Genomic DNA, 15,282 nt, shown 5'->3' with positions numbered 1-15,282 from the left:
ACCAGATGGCCAGGAAAGATAGTCAGCTAAAATCATGCTGGTTCAGCACTGGAGGAAATGTCAAGCATTTCATTATACTTTATATTATTCAATGCAAGATTTGGGTGCTGAAAGTTTTAAATGTGATTTAATTCTCACAGGCATCCAAACCCCTTACAATATGTTTCAAAAATCCGAAGAAGCAATTCACTTTCAAACATAACTCAAATATTTGCTTTAAAAAAATAGCAGGCTAAAGATGTCTCACAAATATAATTGTGCACAGTCTTTTTAACCCTAAAAGCTTATTTTCTGGTTACTGTTCTGTTTGTTTGATCACATTCAATTTATTAAGGTGCTAAGGTTTAAAAAAAAATTCTCGCATAATAATGAATGTTCTCACAAGAATGAAATTTTACTATACACCAGACATGCCATGATTGTCTAGTGCAATGGTTCTCAAACTTTTGTAATCGTGACCACTTTCACACAGCAAGCCTCTGAGTGCGAACCCCCCTTATAAATTAAAAACACTTAAAATATTTAAAACTATTATAAATGCTGGAGGTGAAGCAGGGTTTGGGGTGGAGGCTAACAGCTCGCAACCCCCCCAGGTAATAACTTCGCAACCCCGTGAGGGGTCATGACCCCCAGTTTGAGAACCCCTGGTCTAGTGATACTTGAGGAAAGCTTAGTGCATCCCTTCTCCTTTATCCCCTTTTCTTCCGGTAGGGAGTCGGGGTCAATCCCGACCTTCTCTAGGACACACCGGGCCTCAGGTTCTCCAAAGCCACCAAGCAGGGTCCGCTTCTCCTCCTCTAGGAGCTGCATTGTGGGGAGCTCCAGTTGCTCCTTTTCTCCCACTAAGGGGCTTGGGCTGGCCATCTCCCCTGCACCTCCTTCCCCTCTTCCTACCCTATCAGGGCTCTTTTTCTGGGGTTTCTGTGTTCATTTCCCTGAGGACCCTGCTCGTCTTCCTCCCCAGGGCTTCTCAGTCAAGGGATCTCTGCCCCTTTCTTCGGGGAACCTTTCCTTTTCCCTCCAGTGAGAGGGCCCCAGTCCGTACCCAACACAATGGGGTACGGTAACCCCTCTACTACCCCAACCTGCTTCCATTTAAATCTGCCCCACTTCTAGGGGCACCTGGGCCACCAGACAATATCTCCTGTCCCCATGAGTACACAGTGTACTTTCTGCAGGTGGGGGATGAAGGAACCCCATGAAAATGATGCCAAGGATCACCAGGAAGAAGGGGAGAGACTCCCCCGGCTGAATCCCACCAGTAGTGGGCGGAGAGGATGAGGAAGGACGAACCTGGTGGTTCATAAGTGGGGAGGTATGTGATAGGGTGCAGGCCTCTGTCCTGCCCACTCCAATCAAGAAAGGGGAATTGGAGCTGTCTGAGTAAGCCCAGGCCTGAGTGGCAAACGGAGAACTGTTGCCAGCCTCGTTAGCCAGGGGCTACATAAAGGCTGGCAGGAAGGAAGCCAGAAAAGGGAGGAACCAGAGATTTAGAGGGAGTGGGAGCTCTTTCCTGCTGGCTGCAGGAGCTAGCAGTCCCTGGGGCTGTAAGACTGAAGCTGTTGGTAGCTATAAGGTGGTGGGAAAGTAAAAGATAAATAAAGAGCACAGGTGATTACACCAACGCAGAGGTCTTTGGCTGGCTTGTGGGCGCAGCAGGGTTGGAAGCAAAGAGGGACCCAGCTGCACCCTGTTACATGCCCTATTTGTTAAACTTTTGAATATCTTATTTTTATTGCATTTGTAGCCCTTTTCACGACTTTTATGCACAATTTGCATGCATGATTTATCCCTGTCACATAAAATGATAAATTTGCATGCTAGGATCTGTAAATCTGTATCTCGTCATGCCGTATATAAGCAAATAAAAATTGTTTCCTCTAAGCTTATAGAAACTTTTTAATTTTAAAAAGTCCTTAATTTCTTCTGCACTGGGACAACTGCTACTGCCTAAACCCGGTCTATGTTGTTCTGTTTCAGATATTTTCCCATCAGATTTGCCCCTTGCTGCAAATAGATGCAATTGAGCTTTTCGCTTCCTATACTGAGCTCCTGAAGGCATCTTCAGGGGCATCTTTTATTTTCTATGCCGGAAAAAACAGACAGTGTTTGGGAGAGCCAAAGTCCATGTTCTGCAGTGTTAGAAAGTCATCCACACTGCATGTTAAGCATGGCAAAAGAAGTAACAGTATTTGTTTTAGATTGTTGCATAGAGAGGGGTTCGACAGATAACTCTGGCATCTCATTAAATATGTTCTTTATTAGCTGCTATTTACACTCTTCAAGTCTTAAAACGCAAGTACACTTCCACAATAAAAAAAAAAGGTTCATGATATCATAGCAGGGCTCACTTCACTTCAGTTCATTCTTATATCTCACTGACTGACTGGTGATGCCCTGCCCTTATATACCTGCGAGGGCATGAATGACAACATTCTAGGAGGTTCGAGGAAAATGTAGTTCCTCAGAAAATCTGGAAGATTTCCCAAGATTCTACAAAGGTCCAGAGCATTCTAGAAGGGTAGTGAAAAATTAATCCACATACAGAATACCTGAAACATTTTATTTCAAAAACATTCTGTTTTCCCTTTTATCAATAACAACAAAAACAGCACCCTAAATCTGGCACCCCCAGGCCCAGCACCCCAGGCGGTCACCTGCTCCTAAATCCGGCTCTGGTTCCATACATTTGCCCAGATATGAAATACGGATACTGGAATACGAAAATGAATCTTCTATTATATATGACATCTCTTTATCCCCTAGCTAGATCAAGGGGTTTGGAAGTAAACAGGAGAATGGGATTTTCAAAATAAAATGGAGTAGAGTATATGGCATTCAACGTAGCCCATCAAGGAATTCTGGAACATTTACACAGCTCCATCGTTAATTCATTAGGAAGCTCGATGCTGTTGGTGATAAAACAATAGAGGAGCCAAAAGCACCGTTACAGTTGAAGCTGTGTAACAATTACCATTTCAAACCCTGGTTTGCAGTGATCTACATCTCTGTTGTAAATATTTGTTCCAAGCTAAAATTTGGCATAAAAGTTTCCCCAGGAGGAAAAATTTAAAAATGACAGAGCAAGTTGGTTTTGCACTACCTCTAGTGGAGACTGCATTCCTTGGTAGGAAGTGAGGTAGAGAGAGACAGTGGGCGGGGAGGGGGGAGAGGTAGGAAACCAATTCATTTAAAAAAAAAATCAGACATTTGGGCCTTATGGGCTTTCATCAAGGGCCAACAGCAATACCAACTGTAAGCCCTTTTATACATCTCTTAGCTACATGAGCAATCAGAGGTGACCTCTTAAATGGGATCCTTATGAGTCAATACCATCTTAGGGCTTGTCTTCACCTGAAAACTGAGTCATGTCTGAACACGACAAACTTAGAGTTACATTTGCTGACCCAGTGCTGATGATCATGTCTGACCAGCCAGTGTAGAAGAAAACAAATCATGATACTTTGTATCAGTATAACCTCAGCAGGTTTTAACTACAATTCGCTGACACAATTTGGCCTGATCTCCACTGACCAGTTATAGTCAGCATTTTGTCAGCTAACTCAATTCCACATAGTTGTGTTCAAATCCCAAACAATTTTCTAGTCTTAAAACCTTAAAGGGGCTTCTGTAATCCCAAACATACCAATCCGAATAAGGAAAAGATTTATGTATGGTATTCTTGTCTCAGAATCACACATTCCACATCATAATATTTCAATCACTCAGGACTAGAGTCGTAATGCTCTGCCCCGAGTTTGCAGCAGACCATTGGTGGGGGTGAGGGGTTGCACATTGTATCTTCAGTTTGTTGATTTGGGAGGCAGAATCCCTCATGCAATGGCATAATTATGTTCCTCGTTCATGAAAATTAAGTGAAAATCCAAGATAGGTACATGGTACACAAGTGGAAGCAAATTCTATACTACTTTATAGAGATTCTTATACCATCTTAGTCACTGTAGGCCTGAGAGCCTTCCAAAAGTGCATTGTGACATGACTAACATCTGATATGTGTGGTTCATTCTCTCGCATCTTGTTTAATCATCCTATCATCAATATTTGTTATGTTTCCCACCATGAATGTAATCACAACCTCATACATAATTAACCTTAGTTAATTTTTTAGACAGCAGCTCACATTTTTCAACTATAGTTCCCTGACTGTGGAGAATGAAAGTAAGCCATGAGTTCTCCACACCAAACATTCACTAGTTCTGATAATATACTAATTGCAAGAAAATATTGAGGGGCATTAGTATTTGATAATTGGAACTCCCCTTTGAACAATATGCATGTTACAGTTAACATAACATATCCTGTCACTATTAGCCATATTTTTGTGTGGTTTGTTTTCTTTGTGAGAGCAGAGAGCAATTCAAGCAGTGAAGCAATCAGTGAGTTGATCATTAAAAACTGCTCCTTTGCTCATTTATTTTGTGAACCTGAAGTTCAAGATTTTTTAAATTTTAGAAGAAATAACCCCTTGTGCACACCAGGGTCGACAGCATAATCTTTTTTTAACTAACTTTTTTGGTTAGCCCGAAAATAAGAAAACATGGAAATGTGAAAAATATTCAGTCAAGCCATGCAGTGGAAAAATTGAGATAAGCACAAGTAAAGACTTTCTAGAGAGGAAAAAAGAAAAGAAAAAGCTCTTCATGTTTTGTATTGAAGTGTTTTTGGATACAACAAAAATCCCACCTTCTGTTCAAGACAGAAATGCTTATTACTGCATAAGAATGACTTGCACTATACTCTACAACATACAGATGCATTAATACTCCAGTTGCAAAATCAAATTGATTTCTCTGATATGCAAAAGAAGTTATATTTCCTCCATTATTTTTCTCCTGCCAAATCCTCTCTTTTATTGCTCACAGCAATGATTTGCACTACTTTTGACCAGGGGTATAGTGTATTAATGATATCAAAATGCTAAAACCGATTAGTCAGTTCTGTGAGGCAGGGATAACACACTGGAGTTATTTGCCATTATCAAGCTTTTGCACATCAGAAATAGGCATTGAAGTGAGAAGCGCTAAGCAATTAATTGTCTGTGTTGACCTGGAAGATTGGGTTATGATTGCCATAGACCCTTTGGGTGATTGCCACTTTGTGAAAATACAAGCTGAAGTGGGAGTTCACATAGTAAGCAGAAGAAGCAAAGGCAGGTTAACATTGTGAGTGACATTCCTATTTCTTTCAGGAGGTTTTCTGAATCAGTTAAACCAAGGTAAATCCTGAGTAATTCCACTTACTTCACATACACAGACGTAATAAGAAAGGAATCTGTCCCTTGGGGCCTAACTTTTTAATATGGAGATATACCTGTCTTATAGAGCTGGAAGGGACCTTGAAAGGTCATTGAGTCCAGTCCCCTGCCTTCACAGCAGAACTAAGTACCAACCCTTATTTTTGCCCCAGATCCCTAAATAGCCCCCTCAAGGATTGAACTCACAACCCTTAGTTTAGCAGGCCAATGCTCAAACCACTGAGCTATCCCTCCCCCTCCCACTCCCACTGCTACCCTCAGATATGCTCACAGTCAATCTCAGGCCTCAAGGGAGGTGTCTCTCCATGGTCATGTCTAATAGCCCAAAGGTGCTGAAAAGTGCACACTAATTTGCAGGAAAGTGTTTCTCTTCTCCATGTTCAGTTTCAGTACTAGACACAGTGACTGCTGGAGAATTCAGCTCTTACCAAATGTCTCTACAGAGGGCAATTTTCAAAAGCCATCAGTGTCATACTACGCCCCATATTCTTCATAGAAATATACTTACGATATGAAAATGGCATAACAGATGTATTTTATGAAAAAGGGGCCATGTGAGGTATCATTAGAAAGGTTATGATTTACTAAATACGATTATCCTATTTGTATGCATGTATCTTTGCTGTATCTGAAGTTAGGCATATAAGATCTGTAACAATTGCAAAAGTGTTTGCATCTGGGAAACATCCACCAGCCAGTAAGCAATCAGTCCGAATGGGCCATTAGGAAGAACAATAAGACTTTGAAGATACTAATCTCCTACCTTCCTGAGAAGCTTCCTGGGTTGCTGCTTTGACACTGCAGGATCATGTGATCGTGTCACCTGATACTAGACCCTCCCCTGGCCCTCCATCTTGGGCTTCTAGTGTTTTTCCATTAAAAGAGGTGGTGGGGGCCAGACTGGGAAAACAAAAAGTTCTGGCCATATGTAAATTCTATTTAAGGGTGGGCAGTGAATTAATCAAGGCTCTTCTCCATTGCCTCCCCATCCAAGAAGGAAGACTGCTGAAAACACCTGAAGAAACACGGGAACTAACCTGGGGTGGGCAGGGGGCTGAGTCCAGGTGAAACAGATCAGTCTGTAAAAGGAATTCCTGGAGATTTAAGCTGCAAGCAGTGCAGTTTACCGTCAAGAAACTCTGCAACCTGATTAAAACAACATTTAGGGTGAGAAATTACTTTTTGTAACCTATTTCTTTAATGTGTCCAGCCTAGTTTGCACATGTTGTTTTATTTGCTCCGTAATCTGCTTTGTTCTGTTTGCTATCTCTTTTAGTCACTTAAAATTTACCTTGTATAGTTAATAAACTTGTTTCTTGTTTATTCCAAAATCCAGTTTGTGCAATTCATAACTAGGGGAGGGAGTTGCCAAAAAGCTGTGCATATCTTTGTCTGGTTTGAGGGAGGGGGCAATTTTTATGAGCTTTTGCTGAATAGATCTCTACATAAGATAATATAATTTATAGATCTCTATGCAAGATAATATAATTTTGGGTTTGCATCCCAAAGGCAGTGTGCACTTGAATGCTGGGCAATCCGCAAGCTTATTCTTTCCACACAGAGCTGAACTCAGTGTCTCTGTGACCATTTGCAGCTGGGTATGTCCCTACCTGTGTGTGTGCTGGAGAAGGCTTGAGGGCCTAGCACAGTGGAACAGGGTGAGGGAGCCCAGGCTGGTGAAACAGGTGGGCTCAGTGGGACTCCAGCACATCAAGTGACACTCCGGAACGGGGGGTCCAACCCATCACAATCAGATTAAGCTGATCAGAGTAAACAGCTATTCAGCCTAGCTGAGATGGCCATTAGAAACTGATCTCACTAATTAATAAACTTGAGACCATTGGATCCATCAGTTGGAACCTAGAAGGAGAGAGCAGCAGTTCCCCAACTGTTGGTCATGACCCCAAGTGACCCTGGTGAAGACTAGTGTGTCGAAGACACCATTTTGCTCCACACAGCATAACCATGCATGTATGATGCATGCGAGGACACAATGCAGGGAAGACACCATTTTGCTCTACAATATGACATCCTCCACACAGCATGACCTTGCATGCCTTTTACGTATGAAGTCATGCTGTGCAGACAATGCCACACATATAGCGCATGCAAGGTCACACCGTGTGGAGGATACCATTTTCCTCTTCAGAAATGTGTCCTCCATGCTGTCTGAGGTGCCAGGAGGAAATAATGCATTAAAATGGTGTCATACCAGCAAAGTTTGGGAACCCCTGTGGTAAAGTGTAGAGCAGAGTGCCATAATGATTAGTCACTGAAAGAAACAAAATATATGGAGAACAAAATAGACAGCAGAGCTAGTTAGAAAATGAGAGAAATCCTGTGCATTTTTTCCTCCCTATAAGCCACATTTGTCATTAAAATTGGTGGTGGTGGGAATCATTAGCTCAGTGGGCCAAGACTCTCCCCCTCACAGATTTCCCTTTCAGAGCTATCAGGCAAAAAATATGATTTGGGCTACAGGGCCTCTTTAAATGTGACATATCTTCCATGACATCAGTCAGCTTAGGAGACATCCACCCCCCACCCCCCCACCCCAGTCCAGAAGCACATCCCAATGTCACTCCTATGCCACATTCCACATCTAGGCAGGGGACCAGACTGAGACCAGCATTGTGTAACCCTTCTGCCACGTGAAGCCAGCAGCAACAAGGGCTGGGTTCAGTACATAGGGGTTCCTTTTCAACAATACAATATAAAACTGCTCAAGCCCCACCCAATGACCTGGGACAATCATACACCACCCCTTGGGCACCTCTAAGAGGCAATACTTCCCCTCTTGCAAGCACAGAGTAGCAAAAACTTTTAATAAAAGGAGGGAATTAACTCAGCATTAATTTGGGAAAATGCTGAAACTAGGGTTCATAAACACAAACCGTGAGCAAAAGACCCACCCCCAAGTAAGTTGGGTAGTGTCCTTTTCCCCTCAGGGTCTTAAATCCAGCAACTCAAAAGTCCCTTTAACGTGCCTGTCCCTTATCTGTACCCCACTCACAGTTGCTGTCCTTGGCCAGTGCAGCCCCAGAGTTCAGAGGTTCATCTGCAGAGTTCACCTCCCATCCTGTGTGGAAGGTGGGGGTGGAAAGAGGCATCTTATATGCTGCACTGCTCTGGCCCTCTCCACCAGCTTCTCTGCAGGCCGCTTGCCACATCTCTACCCAAGCCGCACTGCTGGTCGCACCTCTCTACCAGCCACCCTGATAACCGCTTGCCACATCTTTCCACCAGCTGCCCACTCACCAAGATGTCTTCAGGGCCCTCCCCACACTTAACACAGCTCTCAGTGATTTCAGTTGTTGGTGGGGGAGCCTCACTGATGGTGCACCCTGTACAGTCTCTTGCAATAGAGACACAGTCCCAAAGTAGGTCTACAACTTAGACCAAGGCATCAGTGATTTCAGCTCTGCAGCATGTAACAAGACTCTCAAGTGAGTCTAAATTAGCTCTTTTATTATACCAAGGAAGGGTCAAATAGTGTCTAGGATCCTTAAACAGAAGTCACACCCTCTCTAAACTCATTGGGCTTTGGAACCCATGTCCCCTGCCTAACAAGTGATCAGCTGAGGGTGAGTCCCTCCATTGGGGTATTCCAGGTATAGTTCTGCTGTCCTCGGGTCACACAACAAGGACAGCAATCCTTTATTACTCCTGTCCCAATAACAAAGAGACTGGGGATCCAACACCAGCCACAAGTGACCATTTGGGCAAGCAGTCCCATCATGCTGAGCATCGAGGCAGGGTGGGTGTTTCCATGCAAATGAGATCACCTTCTGAAGTCTTTTTCCACAGCTCACCACTAGATATCAGGGGAGAGCTCAGCCAGACTCTGCTTACAATTGTGTGCCCACTTTTCCAGGAGAAAGTGCTCTCCTCTCTCAGAAAAGAGAGGGCAGTTTTCACAATAAGCAGCTGTGGAGGCAAACTGAGGCTGGGCTGCAGCCATTGGTACAGGAACAGAAAAAAGATCACGTACAATAAATAGTTTTGCTATATGAAAAATTGTGATTTTTTTTTTATCATGAGCACAAATACTTCTGAAAGGGGTGAAAATCTGGAGCACAGGCATAAAGTTTCTTTATGATCCTTTGTAAAACAGACAGTAGGGTTTCTAGACGGAAGAATTACTATGTGAATTTACAATACTTTCCCAACTGAAAACAAGTACTTATCACTTTCAATTTCAATTGACTAAAACAATGAAAATTTGATAGGCAATTCATGTAACACACACAGATTCTCTCAGTTGAAGAGACATAATTCTTTTTAAAATTATGGAATGGCAGTATCTGTGTTTACTGTGGAATAAATTCAGAAATGAATGGCATAAAAATGAACTGAAGGGACAAGTCACAAAGCATTCAGTCACACATAATTTACTAAGTTACACACTGTTTATCTTCTGGTATATGTCATAAGAAGTAACAATTTAAATAAACAGCTTCTTTAGTAGGTAGTAAAGTGCTATCGATCTTCCAGCCTCACAGTGCATTCTGTAATCATCAATCAGGGTTATTCTCAACCTTTATTAATTTGCAACTTTGGGAGGCACTTCAGAAACAGCACATTAAATTAGGTCTTGCAGCAGAGACAGATGTTCGAGGGAAACCAAAATTCAAAGTGCAGTCCTTTTTATTCTTTTTTCATTGATCAAACTTTTAAACAAAAACAAGCCATTTTTATTTGTTACACATATTGTGAAAAATGTTCTGCTGAAAATTAACATCCACAGCGCACCAAGAGGGTCCACAAAGGCATTCGACGAAGAGATTATACCACAACGTTTTTAATCAACAACACTGGCATTTCTGAGAGGGATGAGGAAACTAATGAAATCAGTAGGAGAAACATCTCAAACCAAACAAACCATTTTTTGAGGTTCATTCAGATTCCGTGTCCTCTCCTGACTAGAGATAGATTATCTAAAGTGGTCCTTGCAGTCCTCGCATGTTATCTGCTATGTTGTCTTCTTGCATAAGGAGAAACCAGAAATGTACTGTCCTTTTTGGTGAATCTTTCTGCTCTTCAGAAGACCCTGCTATCCTTTCTGGCTTCAGGATGTCCTTTTTTAGGAGTTGCCAGGCTGTCCATTGATTTAAGTCTGTCCCGCTAGAGCTCATACCTTCCACTCAAGGGACTCCATTGTTAATTCAGAATGGGGGAGAGGATTTGAGATCCCAAGGCTGGATCTGCTATCCTTGTGCGAAGGGATTTCACAGTACTGTGGATGAGCTTTGGGATACAGGTTACAGAATGCCTTTTAAAACTGTAAAAGTGTACTTAGATTTCCAGAAAGCCTTTGACAAGGTCTCTCACCAAAGGCTCTTATGTAAATTAAGTTGTCATGGGATAAGAGGGAAGATCCTTTCATGGATTGAGAACTAATTAAAAGACAGGGAACAAAGGGTAGGAATAAATGGTAAATTTTCAGAATGGAGAGGGCTAACTAGTGGTGTTCCCCAAGGGTCAGTCATGGGACCAATCCTATTCAATTTATTCATAAATGATCTGGAGAAAGTGGTAAACAGTGAGGTGGCAACGTTTGCAGACGATACCAAACTGCTCAAGATGGTTAAGACCAAAGCAGACTGTGAAGAACTTCAAAAAGATCTCACAAAACTAAGTGATTGGGTAACAAAATGGCAAATGAAATTTAATGTGGATAATTGTAAAGTAATGCACATTGGAAAAAATAACTTCAACTATACATACAATATGATGGGGGGCTAATTTAGCTACAACTAATCAGGAGAAAGATCTTGGAGTTATCGTGGATAGTTCTCTGAAGACATCCACGCAGTGTGCAGCAGCAGTCAAAAAAGCAAATGGGAATCATTAAAAAAGGGGATAGAGAATAAGACGGAAAATATCTTATTGCCCTTATATAAATCCATGGTATGCCCACATCTTGAATACTGTGTACAGATGTGGTCCCCTCATCTCAAAAAAGATATACTGGCATTAGAAAAGGTTCAGAAAGGGGCAACTAAAATGATTAGGGGTTTGGAATGGGTCCCATATGAGGAGAGAGTAAAGAGGCTAGGACTTTTCAGATTGGACAAGAGACTAAGAGGAGATATGATAGAGGTATATAAAATCATGAGTGGTGTGGAGAAAGTGAATAAAGAAAAGTTATTTACTTGTTCCCATAATATAAGAACTAGGGGCCACAAATGAAATTAATGGGTAGCAGGTTAAAAAAACAAATAAAAGGAAGTTCTTCTTCACTCAGCGCACAGTCAACCTGTGGAACTCCTTGCCTGAGGAAGTTGTGAAGGCTAGGACTATAACAGGGTTTAAAAGAGAACTGGATAAATTCATGGAGGTTAAGTCCATTAATGGCTATTAGCCAGGATGGGTAAGGAATGGTGTCGCTAGCCTCTGTTTGTCAAAGGGTGGAGATGGATGGCAGAAGAGAGATCACTTGATATTACCTGTTAGGTTCATTCCTTCTGGGGCACCTGGCATTAGCCACTGTTGGTAGACAGGATACTGGGCTGGATAGACCTTTGGTCTGACCCAGTATGGCCATTCTTATGTTTTTATGTTTAAAATGACAAATGAGTGGAACCCAGCAGAGGGACTGGATCATGCTACTTTTTGAGGACATCCACAGAAAGCATGAGTGGGCCAGCAGCTTGCCCCACAAAGAGAAACAATGCTTTATAAAGGGTGGGGCTAGCAGCAGGTTCCTGGCCCTCCCTGAGAGAGTAAGAACATCCACCCCTGAGGGATAATAGGCTGCCAGTCTTTTCCTCTCTCTCAAGAAGAAAAATACAACAAGGAGAAGAATCCAGGCCTGTATGTGGGACAGTGTCAGTTGAGGAAGTGGAGGGGAGGGCTATAGGGTTTGATGGAGCCTTCCTGGACCAGACTTGTCCTCCTTCCAACATTTTAATATGTTGTGCTTTGATAACTGCTGGGCATGTTTTCTGCTGATAAACATTTTGGTGAAAAATGACACCATTTCTCATACCAGAAGTATGGGAATCCTAAGAAAAAATTACAAATCAAATTCTGTCATAAGCTGTTTCAGCATTAATGCAAATCATTAGCGTTTAACTGTAATGTGTATACATCTAGTTTGTGTTAATCTTCTGATGTAGATAACTGGTTCACAATTTTCTTAAACTATACTACTTTATTGCTGATGTCAATGATTATGCAAATTTTCAGGATGCCAGACACCAGCAGAAGATTGCTCAGAAATGCCACTCTTTATTCAGAACTGTGGGTAAGGTGATGGCCTTCCCCAGGGGAACCCACAGGAAGGAAAAGAAAAGCTCTGAGGGTCCCTGTGATGGGGTGGACTAGGCCCTGAGGCCCACTGCTGGAGGCCTTGTGGCCCTGCCACACTCCTCCCCAGAAAAAGGGCAGGAGGGAGATCCTCCAAACTGCCTAGAGCAGCTGTGTGGGAAGCAGCCAATCAGCAGGCTAATATAAAAAGAGCTGCACTTCCCTGCAAAAATCCCCACAGGTTGCCCCACAGGTTGGCACTATATATCTAGTGGATGGTGCGTGGCACAAGAAGGGTGGCACCGGGCACATACCAGATCACAGCTCAACGGGTGGAGATGTTAGTGGCGTAAAACATTCACTTCTCAAATCAGGTCTTGGCAGGTATGTGAAGGAGAAATTGATTTTCAGCTGTTCATTTTTTTCAGAATATATGTTACTTGGAACTTTAAAGTCTAATAGTATATGTATAATGAACTTTGATATAAAAATATTTTACAAAAGTATTACTGGTTATATCATTCATTTCATATGAATATGGAATATCCCAAATTCAGAGTGATATTATACTATCAATTTCTAAGTAGAACTCTCCACTTGAAATCAATGGGGAGTACTGCTGAAAACTTGACACAATACAGCCTAAATTTACCCCAACTCTGTTTCAAATAAAAAATTGAAACAGGAAGTTAAATAAAGCTTTAAACTCTGCCACCTTCTATAATTCTATCCTTTGTGACAGGGTCGGGCCAGATGGCTACAGGAGAGTAACAGAAGGCAGATATATTAGCCCCAGGTTAAGTAGGTCCCTTTTCCCTGGGTAAGGTAACAGGGAAAGTTTCAGAACAATCAGGAACCTTCTGGAGACAATTAAGACAGGCTGATTAGAACACCTGCAGCCAATCAAGAAGCTGCTAGAATCAATTAAGGCAGGCTAATCAGGGCACCTGGGTTTAAAAAGGAGCTCACTTCAGTTTGTGGTGTGCGTGGAAGGAGCGGGAAGCAAGAGGCGCTAGGAGCTGAGAGTGAGAACGCATACTGTTGGAGGACTGAGGAGTACAAGCATTATCAGACACCAGGAGGAAGGTCCTATGGTGAGGATAAAGAAGGTGTTGGGAGGAGGCCATGGGGAAGTAGCCCAGGGAGTTGTAGCTATCGCACAGCTGTTCCAGGAGGCACTCTAGACAGCTGCATTCCACAGGGCCCTGGGCTGGAACCCGGAGTAGAGGGTGGGCCCAGGTTCCCCCCAAACCTCCTAACTCCTGGTCAGACATAGGAGGAGTTGACCTGGACTGTGGGTTCACGAAAACGGCCAAGCTGAGGGCTGCCATGAAGCTCCAAGGCGAGCAAATCCGCCAATAAGCACAAGACCCACCAAGATAGAGGAGGAACTTTGTCACACCTTATTCAGGATCACCACCAGACTGGCACAGAAGACGTGGGATAAAATTAGGATAGCCTTGAATTTAGGAAATGTAGAGATAGTGGAATACTGTCAGAAACATAATTTCAGGGAAAAGTACATCTACCAGGAGATGTGGATGAGAGAGAATGAACCACACATGACAGATGTTAGTTCCATCACTTGATGCACTACTGGAAGCTGCTCAGAAGCCATGGTGATGAGTGGTATATGAACCTAGTTCTATTCTGTATATCATACCTTCAGTCCCTGTCTTTCAAGGTGGCCAATAAGAGACTCTTCTGTAAAACTCTCCTTCAAATTTACAATGGCAAAGAAAAAAACAACAAGCCAACCAATCTTAGTGTCTAGAAGGTAGTGAGAATTGGTTTGGGCACCTGTAAAAACTTTATAAGAATCTGTGAAGAAAGGGAAAGTCAGCCAGCCACCTTCCCTTCTTCCACACTTTGTTTTAGATGAAAGCTTCAACAGCCCCAAAGCTGCATCTCTAACACCAATACTTTATCTCCCTCAGACTGAGACTTTTTGGGGAATATCTTTTCTTTTTTTATTGCTGTGCTCTGACACAGAACCCTTGATCATTTTAATTCACACTTCATGTCATTATCATTCTTTCCTACCATTACTGTATCTTATTGTTACTTTTCTCTTTACAGTATTCTACAGTAGTGAGTGAAAAATTGTAAGGAGAAAATTACAATTAAGTTTTTACATGAAATGATGAGTTGCAAGCATCCAGATTTCTCTTTTTTAAACCTACTGAACTTCCAAGGAAAATCTAGTTACTAAGATATGTAGAAAGTCATGCGGGCTCGGATTATCAAAGGGGCCTAACTCCCTTAGGTGCCTTTGAAAATATTAGCCACGGTCAATATAGATGCTAGACATGTATTAAGGTCCTAGAGGAGACAAGTCTTCTCCTAGACATTTCATTCACTTCTTATGATAGAGGTACAGCTACTTCATGGTCAGACTCTGCTACCCTTACTCAAACTGCATAGTGCCTGCAAGTTGTCCCACTAATTTTAATGAAAATACTTGTGGAGTGAGGTACTATTGAATGTAAGGGTGGAAGAATCTGGCCCTTTAATTACTAAAACACTACCAGATACAGCCCAAAAGGTCATATAGAGGAGAATATGTAGTGTTAAGCATATGAAGAAGAATTAGACCTAATGAGCATATTTATATCCCAAATCTTCATAATTTGGTCCATTCTGGAGAGTGTTCCCTATCTGGCTAAACTGAAGAATTATACACAAGATAGGGCGATGTTAACTGTTTTATTGAGTTTGTGAGACAAAGTAAGCTCTTACAAGTCAGGTGCTTCTAA

The 15,282-nt window shown here is 42.2% G+C and overlaps 1 long non-coding RNA gene across 1 annotated transcript in view; it reads left to right on the top strand.

Annotated features, from left to right (window-relative positions):
- The window catches only part of LOC311514920, a 34,446-nt gene extending 27,960 nt beyond the window's left edge, over positions 1-6,486 (top strand). Inside the window, exon 3 of the long non-coding RNA XR_014709976.1 lies at positions 6,270-6,486. This is a non-coding gene — a long non-coding RNA (uncharacterized lncRNA). The remainder of the gene's footprint in view (positions 1-6,269) is intronic.
- Positions 6,487-15,282: the final 8,796 nt, after the last annotated feature.

Source organism: Lepidochelys olivacea, assembly GCF_965140295.1.
Source record: "Lepidochelys olivacea isolate rLepOli2 genome assembly, chromosome: 1".
NCBI lineage: Eukaryota > Metazoa > Chordata > Testudines > Cheloniidae > Lepidochelys > Lepidochelys olivacea.
This window is presented reverse-complemented; position numbering and strand designations above follow the sequence as displayed.